Here is a 21,674-nt window from a genome sequence, read left to right as displayed (position 1 = left end):
CAAAATGCCCTGTTTGGCAATATGACTTACAGTAGTTTTTCAGTTATTCATGCACATTGGTCTCATGCATATCGTATTAGTTAAAAAGTCCTTTTAAGAATGGGAATCCAGAGGAGCTTGGGAAGATGGCAGAGTAGGAGGAGAATGAGCTCACCCCGTCCCACATTTACAGTAGATACCATCCACAAGAACTAAATACACCAGGGGCGCCTGGGTGGCTCGGTCGGTTAAGCCTCTGCCTTTGGCTCGGGTCATGATCCCAGGGTCCTGGGATCGAGCCCCACATCTGGCTCCCTGCTCAGCGGGGAGCCTGCTTCTCCCTGTGCCCCTGCCCGTTTGTGCTCTGTCTCTCTCCTTCTCTCTCATACAGAATGAGAAACACATTTGATGGAATGAACAGCAGGATGGAAGATGCAGAGGAGTGAATTGGTGACCTAGAAGACAGAGGAACGGAAAGGAATCAAGCTGAACAGTAGAGATAAAAAAGAATTACACAAAGCAAGAATAGACTTAGGGAACTCAGTGACTCCACCAAATGCAATAACATTCACATTATAGGAGTCCCAGAAGAAGAAGAAGGGAGAGAAAAGGAGGCAGAAAATGTATTTGAAGAAATAATAGCTGAAAACTTCCCTAAACTGGGGAAGGAAGCAGACATCCGGATCCAGGAGGCACAGGGAACCCCTATCAAAATCAACAGAAACAGACCCATGCCAAGATATACCGTAATTAAATCGGCAAAACATAGTGATAAAGAGAATTTTAAGAAGCAGAAAGACAAAAGAAGACAGTAATTTACAAGGGAAAAGCAAAACCTCTAAGACTAGCAGGAGACTTCTCAAGAGAAACGTTGCAAGCCGGAAGGCAGTGGCGTGATATATGCAGAGTGCTGAAAGGAAAGAATCTGCAGCCAAGAAGACTCTATCCAGCAAGGCTACCATTCAGAACAGAAGGAGAGAGAGAGAGTTTCCCAGCCAAACCAAAACTAAAGGATCTTGTGACCACTAAACCCGCCCTGCAAGAAATAGTAAAGGGGACCCTTTGAGTGGAAAGGAGAAACCAGAAGTGACAGTATAAAGGTAGAAAAGAAACAGAAGTACTAAAAATTGGATATTTCTGCAAAAAGGCAGTCAAGGAATTCACAAAATAAAAGGATTTAAAATGTAACAACATAGGGCCATCTGGGTGGCTCAGTCGGTTGCGTGTCCGACTCTTGATTTTGGCTCAGGTCCTGATCTTGGGTTTGTGGGATCGAGCCCTGCGTTGGGCTCCATGGCCAGTGTGGACCCCCTTAAGACTCTCTCTCTCCACCTCCTTTCTCCACTCCCCACTCTCTCCCTCTCTAAGAAAAATAAAAATAAAAATAAATGAAAACTAAAATGTAACAATATATACCTAAAACATGGGGAGGAGAGGAGGCAAGAACGGAATCAAACTTAAGTGACCATCAACTTCATAGACTGATATATGCAGAAGAGGTTATATACAAACTTAATGGTAACCACAAATCAAAAACCGCTAATAAATATGCAAAGAATAAAGAGAAAGGAATCCAAATATATCATTGAAGAAAATCAGCAAAACATGAAAGAGACAGAGACAGGAAAAGATCAGAGAACATCTTCACAAACAACCACAGAACAGGTAATAAAATGGCAATCAATCCATATCTATCAATAATTACTTTGGAGCATTTAGTCCATTTACATTCAATCAAAAGACACAGGGTGACCGAATGGATTTAAAAAAAAAAAAAAGACCCATCTATATGCTGCCTACAGGAGACTCATTTTAGGTCTAGAGACACCTGCAGTTGGAAAGTGAGGGGATGGAGAAACATCTATCGTGCACATGGATGTCAAAATAAAGCTGGAGTAGCAATACTTGTATCGCACAAACTAGACTTTAAAACAAAGACCGTAACAAGAGACTAAGAAGGACAGTATGTAATAATAAAGAGGACACTCCAATAAGAAGATAGAACAATTGTAAATACTTATGCACCCAACGTGGGAGCACCCAAATACATAAAACAGTGAATAACAAACACAAAGGAACTAATCAATAATAATACAATAGTAGGAGGGGACTTTAATGCCTGACTTACGTCAATGGATAGATGATCTAAACAGAAAATCAACAAGGAAACAATGGCCTTCAATGACACACTGGACCTGATGGGTTTAACAGATATGTTCAGAACATTCCATCCTAAAGCAGCAGAATACACATTCTTTTCAAGTACACAGGGAACGTTTTCCAGAATAGATCACATCTTAGCCCACCAAACAAGCCTCAACAAACTCAAGAAGATCAAAATCGAAATCATGCCACCCATCTTTCCTGACCACAACTCAGTGAAACTAGAAGTCAACCACAAGAAAATATCTGGAAAGGCCACAGATACAGGGAGGTTAAATAACATGCTACTAAACAATGAATGGTTCAACCAGGAAATAAAAGGAAATTAAAAAGTACATGGAAACAAATGAAAATGAAAACACAATGGTCCAATACCTCTGGGATGCAGCAAAAGCAGTCCTAAGAGGGAAGTTAATAGCGATTACAGGCCTACCTCAAGAAGCAAGAAAAATCTCAAATAACACCTAAACGAGCTAGAAAAAGAACAACAAACAAAACCTAAAACCAGCAGAGGGAGGGAAATAATAAAGATTAGAGCAGAAATAAATGATACAGAAACTAAAAACACAACAGAACAGATCAACGAAACCGGGAGCTGGTTCTTTGGTGGGGGGGGGGGTGGGGGGATCAGTAAAATGGACAAACCTCTAGCCAGGCTTATCGAGAAAAAAGGAGAAAGGACCCCCCCCCCAAAATAAAAACACACACGAGAGAGGAGAAATAACAACCAACACCACAGAAATACAATTATCAGAGAATATTATGAAAAACCCTATGCCAACAAATTGCACAACCTAGAAGAAATGGATTAATTCCTGGCATCATATAAGCTGCCAAAACGGAATCAGGAAGAAATGGAAAATTTGAACAGACCAATAACCAGCAAAGAAATTGGATCAGCAACCAAAAAACTCCCAACAAACAAAAGTCCAGGACCAGATGGCTTCACAGGTGAATTCTACCAAACATTTCAAGAAGAGTTAATACCTATTCTTCTCAAACTATTCGTGCACATGGATGTGCGATTTCCTTCCGAAAAGGAAGGAAAACTTCCAAATTCATTCATGAGGCCAACATTACCCTGATACCAAAACCAGATAAAGACACCACTACAAAGGAGCACTCCAGGCCAATATCCCACATCCCTGCTGAGCATAGCTGCACAAATTCCTCCACAACATACTAGCAAACCGAATCCAACAACACGCCAAAACAAAATCGGTCACCACGGTCAAGTGGGATTTACTCCTGGGTTGCAAGGGTGGCTCGATCTTTGCAAGTCAATCAACATGATACATCACATCGATAAAACAAAGGATAGGAACCCTATGATCATTTCGAGAGACGCAGGAGAAGCATTTGGCAAAGTACAACATCCATTCATGATAAAAACCCTCAACAAAAGTACGTTTAGAGAGAACGTACCTCAACATAAGAAAAACCATGACAACCCACAGCTAAGGGTGCCTGGGTGGCTCAGTCCGTTAACTGCCTGCCTTCTGGGATCGAGTCCCTCATCGGGGAGCAGGGAGCCTGCTTCTCCCTCTCTCTGTCTCTGTCTCTGTCTCTGTCTCTCATGAACAAATAAATAAAATCTTTTAAAACAACACCCACAGCTAACATGAAAAAACCCACAGCCATGAAAAGCCCATGCTAACATCACCCACAATGCTGAACAACTGAGAGCTTTCTCCCAAAGGTCAGGAAGAAGACAAGGATGTCCACTCTCACCACTTTTACTCCACATAGTACTGGAAGTCCTAGCCACAGCAATCAGACCACAAAAAGAAATGAAAGGCATCCAAATTGGCGAGGAAGAAGTCAAACTTCCACTCTTTGTAGATGACATGATACTATATGTAGGAAACATGAAAGACTCCACCCAAAAACTGCTAGAACTGATCAACGAATTCAGTAAAGTTGCAGGATACAAAATCAATGTACAGAAATCTGCTGCATTTCTATACTCCAATCATGAAGCAGCAGAAAGAGAAATTAAGAAAACAATGCCATTTACACATGCACCCAAAATAATAAGATACCTAGGAATAAATGTAACCGAAGAGGTGAAAGAACTGTCCTCTGAAAACTATAAAACCCTGATGAAAGAAATTGAAGATGACACAAAGAAACGGAAAGGCATTCCATGCTCACGGATTAGAAGAACAAGTATTGTCAAAATGTCTATCCCAGCCAAAGCAATCTACACACTTAGTGCAATCCCTATCAACGTACCGCCAGCATTTTCCACAGAACGAGAACAAGCAATCCTAAAGTTTGTATGGAAACACAAAAGTCCCTGAATAGCCAAAGCAATCTTGGGAAAGAAGAGCAAAGCCGGAGGCATCACAATTCCGGACTTCAAGTTATATCACAAAGCTATAGTAATCAAAACGGTGTGGTACAGGCACAAAAATGGACCCATAGATCAATGGAACAGAGTAGAAAACCCAGAAATGAACCCACAATGACAGGGTCAAGGAATCTCCGACAAAGCAGGAAACATCCGGTGTTGGGAAAACTGGGCGGCAACATGCAAAAGAAAGAAATTGGACCGCTTTCTTACACCATACACAAAGGTAAATTCAAAATGGATTAAAGACCTAAGTGTGAGACCTGAAACCATAAAAATCTTGGACGAGAACACAGGCAGCAACCTCTTTGACATCAGCCGTGGCAGTTTTCCCTAGGTGTGTCTCCTGAGGCAAGGGAAACAAAAGCAAAAAGAAACTCCTGGGACCACATCCAAATGAAAACCTTCTGCACAGCAAAGGAAACAACCAACAGAGCTAAAAGACAACCTACTGAATGGGAGAAGATATGGCCAAATGACATATGTGATGAAGGGTTAGTATCCAAAATATAGCAAGAGCTTACGAGACTCAACACCAAAAAAGCAAATAATCCAATTAAAAATTGGTCAGAAGACATGAACAGAGGTTTCTCCAAGGAAGACATCCAGATGGCCAAAGACACGTAAAAAGATGCTCAATCTCACTCATCCGGGGAATGCAAATCAAAGCTACAATGAGAGGTCACCTCACACCTGTCAGAATGGCTAAAATCAACAACACAAGAAACAACAGGTGCTGGCGAGGCTGTGGAGGAAAAGGAACCCCCGTGCACTGCTGGTGGGAATGCAAACCGGTGCAGCCACTGTGGAAGGCAGTATGGAGGTTCCTCACAAAGTTAAAAATAGAACTACCCTACATCCAGCAATCGCACTTCAGGGTATTTACCCAAAGAATACAAAAGCACTCATTCAAAGGGATACACGCACCCTTGTGTTTATTACAGCATTACTTACAATAGCCAAGATATGGAAGCAGCCCAAGTGTCCATCGATTGATGAGTGGGTAAAAAGGTGTGGCATATATATACACACCAGACTATTATTCAGTCATAAAAAAGAATGGAATCTTGCCATTTTGCAGTGACACGGATGGAGCTAAAGAGTATGATGCTAAGTGAAATAAGTCAGTCAGAGAAAGACAAATACCATAGGCTTTCACTCACATGTGGAATTTAAGAAACAAAAGAAATGACCAAAGGGAAAGGGGTGGGGGAGAGACGGAGGGAGGGAGGGAGCGAGAGCTCATGAAACAGACTCTTAATTATAGAGAACAAACAGATGGTTACCAGAGGGAAGCGGGGCTGGGAGGGGAACGGGTTAAACAGGTGATGGGGATTAAGGAGGGCTCTTGTCCTGATGAGCACGAGGTGATATATGGAATTGTTGAATCACTACATTCTATACCCGAAACTCATGTAACACTGTATGTTAACCAACTCGAATTAAAACAAGAACTTAAAAAAAAAAAAAAAGAACAGGAATCCATCAGGATATGTTTGATGTATGTGTGGGGGATGAGGGCACATGTGGGCTGTGGGTGTTTTGCATTTGTAATTTCAGATCGCATGGGAGCACTAGGAAAACAACATTAAAATACACCGAAACTGGGCTGTGGATGGAAGACTGGGAATGCAAGGGTGAGTGACACACACGAAATCTGGGAAAGAGAAAGCAAAATGGGGTTCGATGTTGAAGTCCAGAGTGGAAAGTGAATACATCTGACTGTTCCCTTCAGTGGGTGAGTCAGGAAAAATGTACCTGGTGAGCAATCATGGTCCAATGCTGTGGTTACTGAGAAGATGATACAAGGGAAGGGCTACTGCTTTGCTGACACATTATAAGCAACAACATGGGAATATAGTATTAATAGGACAAACATACCCAAGCCAACCTCTTCTTTTTCTAAAAAAGATTTATTTATTTGTTTATTTATTTATTTATTTATTTGAGAGAGAGAGAGAGAGAGAGAGAGAGAGAGAGAGCGCGAGCACAAACAGGAGGAGCAGCATAGGGAGAGGGAGAAGCAGGCTCCCTGCTGAGCAGGGAGCCTGATGTGCGGCTCAATCCCAGGACCCTGGGATCATGACCTGAGCCGAAGGCAGACACCCAAGCGACTGAGCCACCCAGGTGCCCCCCGAGTCAATTTCTTCTAAACACTACTCATCTTATGCAATTCATTGGAAAACAGACGCAAGGACCCAAACCCAGTACGGAAACACCTAAATCCAAAAGTTCAAGAAACAAAACCTATTCAGGCTCCCTAGAAACTGAAGTTACTATTCTGACACGTCCAGACTTAACCTGACTCTGTTCCTTTCAGGCTACCAACTTTTGTTTCTGAGACACTCAAAACTTCATAACACGCAACACCTCATCATGGGGATGATGGGAGACTCTGGTCAGAGCAGCTCAAGCCCCAGACTCTTCAGAGTCAGCCAATGAGGGACCTACATCCTCTGAGACACAGCTATTGGCCCCACGTGTGAGAAGCTGTCCCGAGGTGAGCCAACAAGGGACCTCCTTGGTTGTGCCACCTGGGAGATTGGTGGGGGTGGGGGTGGGGGTGGGGGTGGGGATGGGGGTGGGGAAGCAGCTGTTTCTCTTTACCGGCTATTTCTTATTTGCTTGATGGATTAGTCATAGGTGTTTTAATCACGGCGATCTAAGGATGTTATGTTAGTTTTGTAGCGCTGCTAATCCAAATACCAGGGACTGGTCAACTTAAATGATATGTCCGTTTATTGCCTCACAGTCCTGGATGCTAGAGGTCCAAACTCATGGTCTGATGGGTGGGTGAGTCTCTGGGCTACGGGGCAAGCATCTTTCGTTAGTCGTTCTCTTTGTCCTAAAATAGCCACGTTCTCACAATATCTACTCACATGGTCTTCCCTCCGTGAGTGTCTGTGGCTCCAAATTTCTCCTTTCTATAATAAGGACAACAGTCCTATTGGATGAGGCCTTCCTTAATGATTTCACCTGAACACGACCACCACGGTAATGCCACTACTACCGTCAAATAAGGTCGCATTTTGAGGAATGAGGGATCAGGAGTACAACATATCAATTATGGGAGGACGAAACTCAATCCGTAAGAGTCAGCCCTCTCGCCCCCCAAATTCATGTCCTCCTGTCCACAATACATTCATCCTATGTGAATGTCACCAAAAGTCTTCACCCATTCCAGCATCAACGCTAAGGCGAGATTTCATCTAAGTATCCTGTACACCAGATAAGGGTGCATTTCCAGCTAGGACTAATGCTGAGGTGTAATTCCCGCCCAACTGAGAATGTGTGACAGAAGACAAGAAGTTATCTGCTTCCACAGTACGATGGACGGACAGGCAGAGGACAGTCATTACTATACCAATATCGAGATACCGGAAAGGGAAACAAGGGTTTGTGGGTCCAGAGCAAGTGTGGGTCCCAGTAGGAAACATTACATTAGATCATGAGGATGGGAAAGAATCCTCTTTGGCTCTAGGCTCTGAGCTCTGATCCCACAGGGGTGGCAGCCCCACGCTCTCTGCCATGGGAGGTGGTGGCCTCCCACCTGTCCGTGGCTGCTGCAGTACCTTTTTCGGAACGCCAGGTGTTCTTAACCTTTGGAACCCAGGAGGTGGCCTCGGTCTCAGGAATCAAGGGGGAGATGGCTCTACAGACCCTGGCGTTCCACCTCTGGGTCTGTAGTGGCAGTGGCAGCCCTGCCAGCCACTCAACCTTCTGTGGGGTCATTTGCCCCCTTTCCTGAAGAACAGCACATGTTCCCAGTGAGATATATCTGCGGGCCCTTTCCTTGCCTGCAGAATCCCAGCAAGTCCAACAGTCTTCCTTCACGTTGTGCCATCTCTTTCCCTTTAGTCCTAGCTGGCCGCGTTTCAGCCAGCGTCAAATTCTCAGAATAAGGCACCTGTGGGCTTCCCCTGCAATCCAAAGGGTTCAAGCCATGGCACAGGAGGGTCCTGCACACATTCTTCTTGGATAACTGTATCTCCATTCCTGGCGGCTGCTGAGATGGTCGATTGGACCCATGTGGCACCAGCCTAAGCTCCCAGCTGATGGTTTTCCAGGCACACCCTTGGCCCTTTTCCCAAAGCAGGCTACCTGGTTAGGCTGAGAAGTTTGCAAATCGTCATGTGCTAGTTTCCTCCTATTTCACTCTACCTTCTTTCATTTACATCTCTCCTCTGGCATTTCCTGTGAGCAGCAAGGAGAGACCAGGCCATGCCTTCAGCACTGCGCTTAGAAATCTCCCCAGCTTCTCTGTCCCAGCTTATCACGTGAACGTTCTAGTCTTCACAAAACACTGGACCGTGGCGTGGGCCAATGCTCTGCCACTTGATGACAAGGACGGCCATTTCTCAAGTTTCCAATAACATGCCTCTAATTTCCATCTGCTATCTCGGCAGAAGCACCCTTGACACTCACATTTCTAGCAACATAATTTTCATGATGCTCTATGTCTTCTCTAAGATGATAGAGTCTTTCCTTATAGCTCTCCACTTTTCTGTATGAGCCCTCACCCGAAATACACTTAATGTCCATATTTCATCCGGCAGTCCCTCAAAGCAATCTCGGCTTGTTCTATCATGTATCTCAAAACTCTACCATCCCTACCCATTACCCAGTTTCTCCCCCCACCCCATTACCCAGTTTCAAAGCCACTCCCAACTTATTAAGTCTTTGTTACAACATCACCCCACTTCCGGAATCAAAATCTGCATGAGTGTGCTAAGGCTATCATTACAAAGTACCACAGACTGGGGAGCCTAACAGAAATGTACTGTCCCACAGGTCTGGAGGTTTGAAGTCCAAATCAAGGGTTGTGGGCCAGGTTGCTTCCCTCTGAGATGCGTGAGGGAAGAATCTGTTCCTGGTCTCTCTCTTAGGCTCTTACAATGCCGACTTCTCCCATTCGTGGTGTTTTCTTCCCCCCTACGTTTTCTTCTCTATGCACACGTCTCTGTGTTAACATTCTTCCCTTTCATACAAGCAAAAGTCATTCTGGATTAGCATCCGTGCTAAAGAGGGTATTTTGACTTGATTGCCTCATTCATGATTCTATCTCTAAATATGATCCCATTCGAGGTACTGGGGGTGAGGACGTCTTCATATGATTTTGGTGCAGGCGGGTGGGGGGGGGGGCGGGTAAACAACCCGTGTGAGATATGAAACCTGAGCTGTACGTGGGCGCATGCACTGCCTCTTCCATCATATTGATTATTTGGTGTCCCATTAGAGAAGTGAGGTGACCTCATTCAGCAGCCTTTGACTCAAGATGGTATTAATGTTGCTTAATTTTATTGTATTTTTAAAAAATTTTTCTAGCTTCCTATCTCTGTAAAAGTGAAGATACTTTGATTTCAAGCTTTAGAAATTGATTAGGATATTTTTAGCAACCAATATTTGGTCAATATTTTAAGAATGGCATTCGTACTTTTGAAATACTTTGTAAATGCCCCTGTGAACGATGACATTTCCCGCCAAACAAATCTGGGTAATCTACAAAACTCAAAAAACTTTCCTTAGCCCACCAGAAGTGCCCCAGGTACCCCCTGGAGAGACAAATCACAAAACTTACTTAGCTATGGCAGAACACCGTGAGTTCCAGAAAACTATGGTGGGCAGTTCCAGAAAAATAAGGATGCCAGAGAAGGCTTGTGTGTGTAGCAAAGACGTGAAGGCGTGCAAAATGCCTCTTCCATCACTAGGTGCAAAGTCTGGGTTTTTTGTTGTTGTTTTGTTGCTTGTTTGTTTGGCCCGATGTAGAAGAACTCCGATGAGCCGTTACACCTCCAGAGTTCTCCTTGGGATCACGAGAGTAAGAATGTAGCATGAGTGGCCACCCTTGTGAGGTTTATTGCTTATTATTATTCTGGAATATTTGAAAAATCTAATGAAAGGATTTGGAAAAATACAGAATTTTCTCCCTCAGGCCAGTGGGAAAAACGATCAGGAAATCAACGACCAGTAAATTGTCCTCGGTAGTGCCTCAAGATGGGGCAAAATATTTGGGGAGCCAAAGGCTCTTCACAAACCATGCCCATTTTCAGAGATAGAACGGTGAGCCTCTTTGCATAAACAGCATTTCACTGAGGCGCTTCCTTTCTATCATGCTCACTGCTGCTGTTTCAAAGTCCCAGTGTTTGCCATATGACACACAAAGGTTTTGCACATCTTGGTCTTTCGTACCGGTCTCATATGTATTGTTTTATGTGAGAAGTCATATTAAGAAATGGAATCCGTTAGGACATTTTTGCACTCCTTTGGGTGCTTTGCTCTGCGATTTCAGAAATCAAATAGGAGCATGAGCAAAACAACGTCGAATGCGCCATATAGACTGTGAAGACTGAGAGTGTGAAGGTGAGTGACAGATACAAAATCCAAGATGCAGTGAGGAAAAATGGGTGTCGAGGCCTGGACAAAAGGGAAGTGAGTACCTCTGATTGTTCACTTCAGAAGGCAATTGAGGACCAAGGCATCTGGTGAGCATTCATTCTCTAACAGTGTGGTTAATGGTAAAGACTGATAGAAGTGGATTTGTTGCTTCAGTAACAAAGTATAAGCCACAACCCCAGGAAAATAGTATTAATAAGTCAAACATCCTCTAATCAAACTTTTTAAAAAATTTATTTATTTATTTATTTATTTATTTATTTATTTATTTGATAGAGAGAGAGAGAGAGAGAGAGGATGCCAGAGCAAGGACAAGCAGGCAGAGCGGCAGGCAGAGGGAGAGGAGAAGCAGGCTCCCTGCTGAGCAGACGGCCCGACGCTGTCCTCGAACCCAAGACCCAGGGATCATGACCCTTGAGTTGAAGGCAGACGCTTAACTGACTGAGCCACCCAGGTGCCCCCCCACCCCAGTGAAACTTCTTCAACATTACTTTTGTTATGGAATTCATGGGAAAACAGAAGAGACAACCCAAACTCAGTACAGAAATCACTAAATCAAAAAGTTCAGGAACCAATTCCTATTCCAGGCTCCCTAGTAACTGGAGCTACCGCTTTAAGTAGCCCAGATATGTCTGATTCTATTCTTCCCAAGCCTGTAATCTTTTCTTGTGGAAAACGCAAACCTTCTGGACTTGCAGACCAGCTTCCTGAGGATGATGGAGGCATCCAGTCAAGGCAACTCAAGCCTCGGTCGGCTCTGAGTTAGCCAATCAGGGATGTGCAGCCACTGACTCACAGCCATGGACCCAGTGTGCAGTCAGGTGTCTCAGGCTGAACCAGTAAGAGTCTTACCGGGTACTCAGCCTCTGAGATTGAGGGGGAATCCGGTATTATACTTTACCTGCTATTTGTTTCTTTGACCAGTTGTATGCTCTTAACCACGATGAGAAGGGTATGAATCCAGACCTGTGAGTGGACGTATCTCTCACCACTTCCGTCAGGTCAGAGGAGAGTTGTTCAAATTAATAGTATTGAAATGATTTCCCTTGACGCCAACCATGTATTTTAACTCGGGCTATTTGACTGTTCAGGTTTGTTGTTGTTGTTGTTGTTGTTGTTGTTGTTGTTGTTGTTTATCTCTAGCCACATGGGCCTGAGCGAATAAGACCCATCGCATTACATACTCAGCTTTCATGAAGTGGTGCTTGAAGGACTTCAGCCTTTGGGAAAACTGGACTGTTTCCTACTGGGAAAAGGAGATGCCAAGGAAAATTCGATTCCCGGTCCTTAGTTCTGAGTTGGGGTGGGGAGAGTTTCCCCGAGCATGCGCATTCACACGAGTGTCCTGGTGTAGCTCTGGGGTTCGGGTTAGCACTACCAGCAGGATGCAAACAATTCCTGGTCACAAACCCAGGCCCACGGCAAATGCACATCTAATCCTTCCCGGAGGAGTAACCTTAATTGAGGTTTTTACAACATTCCTGCAGATAACATCTACCTGTACAAGCACACAATCCCAGAACAAGCCACCCTCGGCAAAATCAAACAAGAAACCAAACTGGAAAGCTCCAAAGTATTATCACCAAATGCCAACTTTAAAAAATGCTTAACACATTTATATAAATAATTACAAGAGGGACGCCTGGGTGGCTCAGTCGGTGAAACGTCTGCCTTTGGCTGGGTCATGATCCCAGGGTCCTGGGATCGAGTCCTGCATCGGGCTCCTTGCTCAGCAGGGAGCCAGCTTCTCCCTCTGCCCGCTGGTCTCCCAGCTTGTGCTTTCTCTCTCTCTCTCCCCCTCTTGCTTTGTCTGTCAAATAAATAAATAAAATCTTTAAAAAAATAATTACAAGACATGTAAAATATGAGTAAGAAGTGGCTAGTTATCAAAAATGTGTTAAATGGTTTTCTAGTCTTGCAAATCGTAACCGCCAGATTAAAAGATCCACGAACATTTGCACAACAAAGGAGACCTACTGGATAGAGAGAATTGTTAAACTGGAAGATGGGTGAAAGAAATAACACAGAACACCTCATAGAAGGATAAAGAGAAAAATAGGGTGAAAGTGGGGCAAAGAGGCTTAAGGAATGGAGTAAGTGGTTATTAAGTGCCTCTCATTGGCGTTCCGGCAGGAGGAAACTGGGCAAATTTGGAAAATAACACAGAATTTAGGGAAACCATGAATTCCTAGATTCAGGAAGCTCCGCTGGAGACATCATAGTAAGGCTATGATGTAAGCATAGAGAGCACAATAGCAGACAAAAGGACACAGTGCCTGGAAACAGAATACCAGGTAGTGTGACAGCATACCTCTTTTTATCAAGAAAAGCACGTGCTGAGAGAAAATACCTGTCAACTTGTGGCTGCATACTTAGCCAAAGTATCATTTAATAACGAGGCTGTGATAGACATAAAGATGGACTGTCCAGAATCCCCCTCAACGAAGACTTTCTGCTTTGGCTACTTAGAGTGCGGTCAGCTGGAAGTCCTTAGCCATTACACATTTCAGGCATTTCCTCAGCTGCAGAGAGCTGCCTGGCCCAAGCTCTGGGGCTTCCCCGATGGCCACATTTTATGTCTGATTAAGGAGAGGCCATTAATATATGTCTGGTGCCTTCCTCAGTTGTCAATCCTGATTAAATGCCCTGCACACTTAACCCCATCTCGGTGCTGGCTACCTTAAAAACTTAACTCAGAAAAAAAGACATTTGAGAAAAATGGTAACTCATAGTGTATCCACCGACTGATACCATATTAGAGGAGCTTCTAAGGAAGATGGGCACTGGGTGTTATAGGCAACTAGTGAATTGTTGAACACTACATCAAAAACTAATGATGTATTATATGTTGGCTAATTGAACATAATAAAAAAATGAAGAATATGGTTAAGGAGATGGAAGATGGTCTCAGCTGCAAGTAAGAATGGTAATAGAATGAATTAGCAAATAGAGGTAAATGAAAGCAATGACTGTATGAAACAGTTGTAATAACCGTAATGACAACTTTGAAGAAAAAAGTTAACAAGATAGAACTGAATACAGTAATTACAAATCACTTGGATAATGGGAGTTCCCAATGAGAGCAACTCATACCTTAAGCTTCACTGGTTCAACCTATGACAGATTTACAGCCCCTGAGCCACAGCCATTAGCCCAAAGAGTGGGAAGGTGACCCAGGATTAGCCAGTAAGGGCATTCTTAGGAGGTTCCCTCTTGGGGATTGTGGAGAAAATTGGCGGGACTCCTTCCCTGTTGTTTGTTTGCTAGCTGGCTTCTAATCATCGTGATTTAATGATATAAATTCATAGGTCGTAGTGGACATACCTGTTTTCCCTTGCATCCAGATAAGTGAAGTATTTGACTACTAATATTTCCACAAAATTTTTGTATCCTCATGAGTAAATGGGACTCTACAAAAATCAGGAATAGCAAGCTTTCTTTGCTGGCTTTATCATCATATTGTACTTTCTAATAATAAAAGTGAGATTCTTTCCCCCTTCGTGATTGGAACTGTTCTATTTGCAGTACAGTTAGCTGTTCATTAAAGGTCCAAATGGAAATGACTTTGGAGGCCTGACCATTTGGGATTAAAACACATCAATGACCCCCAATTTCTTCAATTCTTCTTAAGCCCCTTCGTTTGGTTCAGTTTCTGCAATTTATTTGTATGTGAATACATTTAAGAAATGCCTTTACCTGTATTATCATATGTTTTTGAAGGAAGGTGCTTTAAATTTTAAAGTGTTTTGCATTTATTGACTCTACTTTTCTCCCTATGATGGTTTCTTAGAGAATTAGGGTAATCTTTTTTTTCAACCTTCACTTTTTTGTATTTATCCACCAATTCAAGTATGTGGGGTGTATTCTAGGGACCTACGTAATGTTAAGAAAACAATTTTATGCCAGTTGAGACCTGATTTGTGACCGAGTATGTGATCTATTCTGGAGAATGTTCCATGCGCACTCGAGAAGAATGTGTATTCTGTTGCTTTAGTATGAAATGCTCTGAATATATCTGGTAAGTCCATTTGGTCCAGTGTGTCATTCAAAGCCCTCGTTTCCTTGTTGATCAAGATAAAAAGCTTTAGCACGGCAAAGGAAACAGTCAACAAAACTAAAAGGCAAACTATGGAATGGGAGAAGATATTTGCAAATGTCTTATCAGATAAAGGGCTCAGATCCAAAATCTATTAAGAACTTGCAAACCTCAACACCCAAAAACCAAAAAAAAAAAAAAAAAAAAAAAAGCAGTCAAGAAATGGGCAGAAGACATGAACAGACTTTTCTCCAGAGAAGACATACAAAAGGCCAACAGGCATGTGAAAAAAATGTTCAACATCACTCGGCATCAGGGAGATACAAATCAAAAGTATGATGAGATACCACCTCACACCAGTCAGAATGGTTAAAATTAACCACTCAGGAAACGACAGATGTTGGCGAGGATGTGGAGAACAGGGAACAGTCTCACACTGTTGGTGGGAATGCAAACTCGTGCAGCCACTCTGGAGAACAGAATGGAGGTTCCTCAAAAAGTTAAAAGTAGAGCTACCCTATGACCCAGCAATTGCACTACTAGGTATTTACCCCAAAGATACAGACGTAGTGAAGAGAAGGGCCATATGCACCCCAATGTTCATAGCAGCATTGTCCACGAGAGCCAAACTATGGAAAGAGTCCAGATATCCATCGACAGGTGGACGGATGAAGAAGATATAGTATGTATGCAACACACACACACACACACACACACACACACACACACACACACACACACGAATATTATTCAGCCATCAAAAAGAATGAAATCTTGACATTTGCAACAATGTGGATGGAACTAGTGGGTATTTCTTTAAAGATTTTATTTGATTATTTATGTATTTGAGAGAGAGAGAGAGAGAGAGAGAGAGGGAATGAGCAGGGAGAGCAGCAGAGGGAGAGTGGCAGAGGAAGTGGGAGAAGCAGACTCCCAGCTGAGCAGGAAGCCCGATACGGGGCTTGATCCCAGGATGCTGGGATCGTGACCTGAGCCAAAGGCAGAGGCTTAACCAACTGAGCCACCCAGGTGCCCCCCACTTTTTAAAGATTCTATTTAAGAATTTGAGGATATTATTCTAAGCGAAATAAGTCAGTCAGAGAAAGACAAATACCGTAGGATTTCACTCATATGTGGAATTTAAGAAACAAATAGAGGAACACAGGGGAAGGGGAGAAAAAATACATTAAGATGAAAATTGAGAGGGAGGCAAACCATAAGAGACGCTGAACTCTAGGAAACAAACAAACTGAGGGTTGCTGGAGGGGAGATGGGTGGGGGGAAGGGATAATTGGGTGATGGGCATTATGGAGGGCACTTGATGTAATATGCAAGTGATGAATCACTAAATTCTACCTCTGAAACTAATTTTATAACAAGAAAATAGTTTTAAATTTAAGTAAATATTTAAGTATTTTTAATGAGTTTGTAAGGATCCCCATTTCTATTTGAATTCTGCCTTTGGAGGAAATGGTTTTACCATTCTCTTGTTTTCTTTTCTTTCCTCTTTTTTTTTTTTTGAGGGGAGTGCTCTTTTTAATTAAGATTGAATTAGCCACCTTATACTACGTTAGTTTCAGATGTAGTGTTCAGTAATTTATCAGTTGCATGTAACACCCAGGGCTCATCACATCACGTGCCTTCCTTAATGCCCATCACCCAATTACCCCAATCCCCCATCCACCCCACCCCCAGCGACCCTCAATTTGTTTCCTATAGTTAGGAGTCTCTTTTCTCCCTCTCCGGTGATTTCCCATTCAGTTTTCCCTCCCTTCCCCAATGGTCCTCTGCCCTGTTTCTCATATTCCACATATGAGTGAAACCATATGATAATTGTCTTTGTCTGATTGACTAATTTCACTCAGCATAATACCCTCCAGTTCCATCCACATCGATGTAAATGGTAAGTATTCATCTGTTCTGATGGCTGAGTAATAATCCACTGTGTGTGTGTGTGTGTGTGTGTGTGTGTATCACATCTTCTTTACCCATTCATCTATCGATGGACATCTTGGCTCTTTCCACAGTTTGGCTATTGTGGACATTGCTGTCTTGTTTTCTGATTCTTTTTTTTTTTTATCAGAACTGGAGGCAATGGTTGGTCAGTTATGTCACACGATTTCCAAGAGCATTTGCTGACCATGTCAGAGAGTTCCTGCTCAAACCCACAGTGGCTCAGAGCAAGAAAACAGCTGACTCTGGGAGGGGAGAAAATGGCCCAGTGGTGGGCCATGACAGAGTCATGCTGATGGCAGTAAGAAATTTAGTTATGGAGCTCAGACTCTCTCCAGCAGCTGAAACTGAAATCATTACAATTTGGTTGCTTTGGGTGACATCTTAAAGTGTAAATGGCGTACATAAATCAGGCAATGTGACGGACCACTTTTTTCTGTATGACCTTTTCCAAACTTCACCCAGTTTATTGCTTCTGGGATGCCTAGGACATGTACTTTATAACTTCTTAGTGCATTTCTTAAGTCTCTTGGCCTCTCTTTAAACTTTTCTTTCTCTTTGTCCCTCTATGAGGTGTTCTGCACAATTTCTTCCGCCTATTCTAATTCACCAATTCTCTATCCAGCTGTATCTCATATGCTGTCTAAAATTTCTTTAATCTTTTATTCCAGTGGTTATGATGTTCTGTTCTAGACATAATTGTTTCTAGAAAAATAATTTGCTTTTGTAAGTAATTAGGTATTTCTTCCTCATGTTTTATGTATCTTATCGCTTATTTATATATGTTAATGATATTTTTAATAGTTTGTATCTGATAAGAGGCCTTTACTAGATAAGGTTTGTTTATTGATCAAACCGATAGTGGCATGCTTTTGGATTATGTCCTTGTTTAGGAGGACTTAATCTGTAGGAACATTGTTAAAGCCTCAGTGAATGTTGTTGTTCCATATGGCAGGCATGAATCAGTTTGTGGTCCAGATGACCTATAACTCTATGTGGCATCATTCTGATAGAGGCAACACGAAGTTTAGAGGATGCCAGAATCCCATTGTGATTGGTTGATGGGATGCAGAAGGGTTTGCAATCACATGCACATGTGGCATGGCCTGGCGTAGTGACCTGCTTCCCTGCATCGCATTTTGTCCAATCAGATATGGAGGTTGCCCGTGACGTCAGGAAATGCAGCGACTATAAATGGGCCAGCGCCCCTCAGCAGCCGGCAGTGTCCTTCCTTCCGAACTGCCGGGAAGGCGAGCCCCACATGGCTGAGCCTGGCTGTGAGCCCTCTTCTGAGGAAAGCCTGGGCACCGAGGAGCCCACGGCAGCCGACCCAGAGAGCCCGCAGCAGAAGCAGCCAAGGTGCCATTGCTGCCGCCGCCGCTGCCGCCGCCACCGCCCCCTCCCCGCCCACCCCCGACAGTTTCGCCACCTGCTTCCGCAGGGTTCTGAAGCAGGTGCACAAGGGCCTGAGCCTCTCGCAGAAGGCCGTGGGCGTCGTGGGTTCGTTCGTTAAGGATGTCTTCGAGCGCATCGCCGACGAGGCCGCTCCAGCCAAGCGCTCCAGCAAGCACTCCACCATCAGCTCCAGGGAGATGCAGACAGCCCTGCGCCCGCTGCTGCCCGGGGAGATCGGCAAGCACGCCGTGTCCGAGGCCACCAAGGCCATCATCAGGGACACCTTTCGCCAGTGAGCTGCCTCCGGACCGCCTGACCACCTCCCCCCAAACCAAAGGCTCTTTTCAGAGCCACCTCACTGGGCACAAAAAGACCTGTAACTCTCCAGAGTGCCACCTACTCTAGCGTTTGGACCTGTGCTATTGTGCCGGTCCTTAAAACACTTCTACCGTTTATGAAACATTACCAAATACATCAACCCTACTTTATTGTATGTCTTCAGTGCAGTTTGTTCTGAGCAAAATCATCGATTTACTTTAACCACATTGCATTCGTTTGCTTGCCTAACGTGCCATTTCTGGCAGTTATTGGACCTGTGCCATTCTGCCGATCTTTAGCTCATTTGTACCATGAACGAAACATTATCAAACGTCACGACTCAACTTTAACATATGTCTGTAGTGCAATTTGTTCCAAGGAAAATCGGAATTTTCCTTCACCATATTGATTTTCATGGCTTTCCTAAATGGTCATTTCTGTTAATTATTTCTCAAAGTCAGCCTTATGGGGATATATTCGTAATGGTATTTACCTTTTCACTGTCATTCTCTCACTAGTGCATGGCGGGATTTTCCAGAAGTTCATTATGTCTGATATGGTAACAGATAAAATGCAGAAGTAGATGTAAGAATACATCTGAGTTCTTTAGGTCAGATGTTAAGGAGATTTTCAGATATCTGAACCAATGTCAATCTCCTCTCTAGTTTTTTTTAGAAAACCTGTTTTTCACACGCATTTGTAATTTATATCAGCATGATGTCATGGGCTTTTAAAAATTATTTTAACATAAATTGACTAAAATTTCTGTTCTAATATTTTGTTACAGCAAACATTGGCAGATATAACTGGCACAAAAGTTCTTTGGCTTCCTATTAATTTTTAGAGGTGTAAAGTTGTCCTGAGACCAGAAATGGTTCTAGAGATTTACCCATTCTGGTGCAATCAGGTCAACTGAAAATAGCCTCTTTTCGCTGGTCAAGTTTTCCAAAAAGAATTCAATGCCTAATATCCATCAAAACTTCCAAATCATATTGCTAACTTAAATGTACGTTATAGAATCCTCAGTTCACTTTGGCTCCTTGGACTAATGCAAAATTGAGGGAATTAGTGAGTAAGCCTAGTTTATCTGGAGACTTGTATTGAATTAAATCTCACAAGTACAGCCAACAAAAAAAGGGGGCGGGGGAGCTCCGGAGAGGGGCTTTCAAATCATAATGCTGACAGAAAGCTTTCTTTTCACCTTCCTGACTCAAATAGGAATGACAGTAGCATTTCATCAGCACACATGATATTGGGCTTTCCCTTGAGGTTTATGTGTTCACAATAACATCTTTGGTTTTCTAAGGGTTTTAGGTAACATAATGGATCTAAAACATTCGCACGTGCTGTTTTAGAAGCTATTGTTTTTCTTTTATCTTTTGGCTTATTCACATAGATCATATTATAAATTTTCCAATAGTAAATCCTGCTAGCGTTCTTTGAAGTAAATCCCTTCCTCCTGGATGGCTTTTTCTCGACATTATTTGGGTCCTTTCCCGTGCTTATTCATAACTGTGTGCAGTCAGCAACAGACTAGAGCTCGGATTTCTCATGACTTCTGCACCCCTTGCCACTTGCTTTTCTCAACTGTCCCCAAAGTCTCACTGTGTCCTGGGGGCTTCCATTTCCCAGAAGCAGCCCGGACCCAAGGCTTCGTTGGGTTCCCTCTTCAGCAAGAACATGGACTGTGATAGAAGGCAAACCAGGGGCTAGTGGAGTGGACTTGACCCCTTAATTAGTCTTTCCTTCACCTGTTTATGTCTGGGTGTCCATGTTCCTCATATGCGAGGCACAGCTGTGCTTGAGGGAGCCAGTTGTGCTCAACCCTGCCTGCCCCCAACCAGGGCAAGTTCTGCCGTCCAGCCATTCCCCTACCTCTCTTCCTTGACCGCTCTGGCCCCAAGAAGCTGGATTGTACTCGGAATCCCCTGAAAGTCACACTCCTAGTTTGTTTGTTCCTTATTTCCTCCTCGAAGAGAGGCTGGCTACTCCTCCCAGAAGGTCAGACCCTCCCCTTACCCAGCAGATCATTCAATGTCCAGCACGTGTGTCAGGGTGGCAAAGGGACCTGACGTGTGAGGCTTCTTTGTCTCTTCATAGGTAGGGCGACCATATCATTTCTTGTCCAATTAATGCAGATGGTTTTGAGAGTAAAAGGGGTGCTATGCATAATTGTGCTGGGACAGCAGGCAAAATCAGGACATGAGGACACCCTTCTAGGGAAAAGGTCTGTGGATAGAGTAAGGACATCTCTTGGGGCTCAGGGATTTGCAGAGCACAAAGGGTAGTAGGACAATGAGAGTGCATCACCTTTTTCATAATTTGTTCTCTTCGGAGTTCTGGTGCCTCTGATTTCTGGGGACAAGTAGTGTTACTGGGCTGCATTAACAGGGAAAGGAGACACAGCATGGCCAGTGCATCTGTTTGGATCCTATAACTGCTGTGAGCTAGTGGGACGAGGCTCTACAGCAAGAGTGATGAAGGGCACAGGTTTTGGAGTCAGATTAGACCTGGGTTCAAACCCCAGCTGTGCCTCTTATTAGCTGTGGTGTCCTGGGTAAGTGACTTGATCTCTTTGACCCTCAGTTTCCTCCTCTGGACAGCAGGGTCTATGAGATTGTTGTGAGGATTCAGTGAGATAAGGCAGACAGAGTGCTCAGTGCATGGTGGCTATACTTATTCTCAGTCCTGAGATTCATGCCCTCGGGCAGTTGGAGGGGTGGGGGTGAGATTTGATGCCAGACAGCTGTATGCACTTGCCCTCCTGGCTACCTTGGCCCCATCTGTTTGCTTAAGGCTGACGGTGAGATAAGGGAGGATGACTTTTCCTTCCCGAGCCTCTGTTAGTAAAGTTGCAGAGATAACGCTGCCCTGAGTTGCGATGGGAAGTTGCTAGGGAGCAACTGGAAAGTGCCTTGTTACCTTGCTAGCTTTGGGCATTGCCGACTCGGGGTTTTGTTGGCAAGCTGTTCCTCCTCACTCCCACTCACCCTCTCCCACTCACCCTCACCCTCTCCCTGTCCAAGTCCCATTCACCTAGCAAGTCTTGGCTCAGATCCTACCTCCTCTGTGAAGATGACCTGA

General features: G+C 43.7%; 1 pseudogene; it reads left to right on the top strand.

Moving 5' to 3' along the window:
- Window positions 1-18,138: 18,138 nt before the first annotated feature.
- LOC123776191 (histone H2B.2-like) lies at window positions 18,139-18,568 on the top strand (annotated as a pseudogene).
- Window positions 18,569-21,674: the final 3,106 nt, after the last annotated feature.

Source organism: Ursus americanus, chromosome X, assembly GCF_024610735.1.
Source record: "Ursus americanus isolate L20-20 chromosome X, mUrsAme1.1.p, whole genome shotgun sequence".
Lineage (NCBI taxonomy): Eukaryota > Metazoa > Chordata > Mammalia > Carnivora > Ursidae > Ursus > Ursus americanus.
This window is presented reverse-complemented; position numbering and strand designations above follow the sequence as displayed.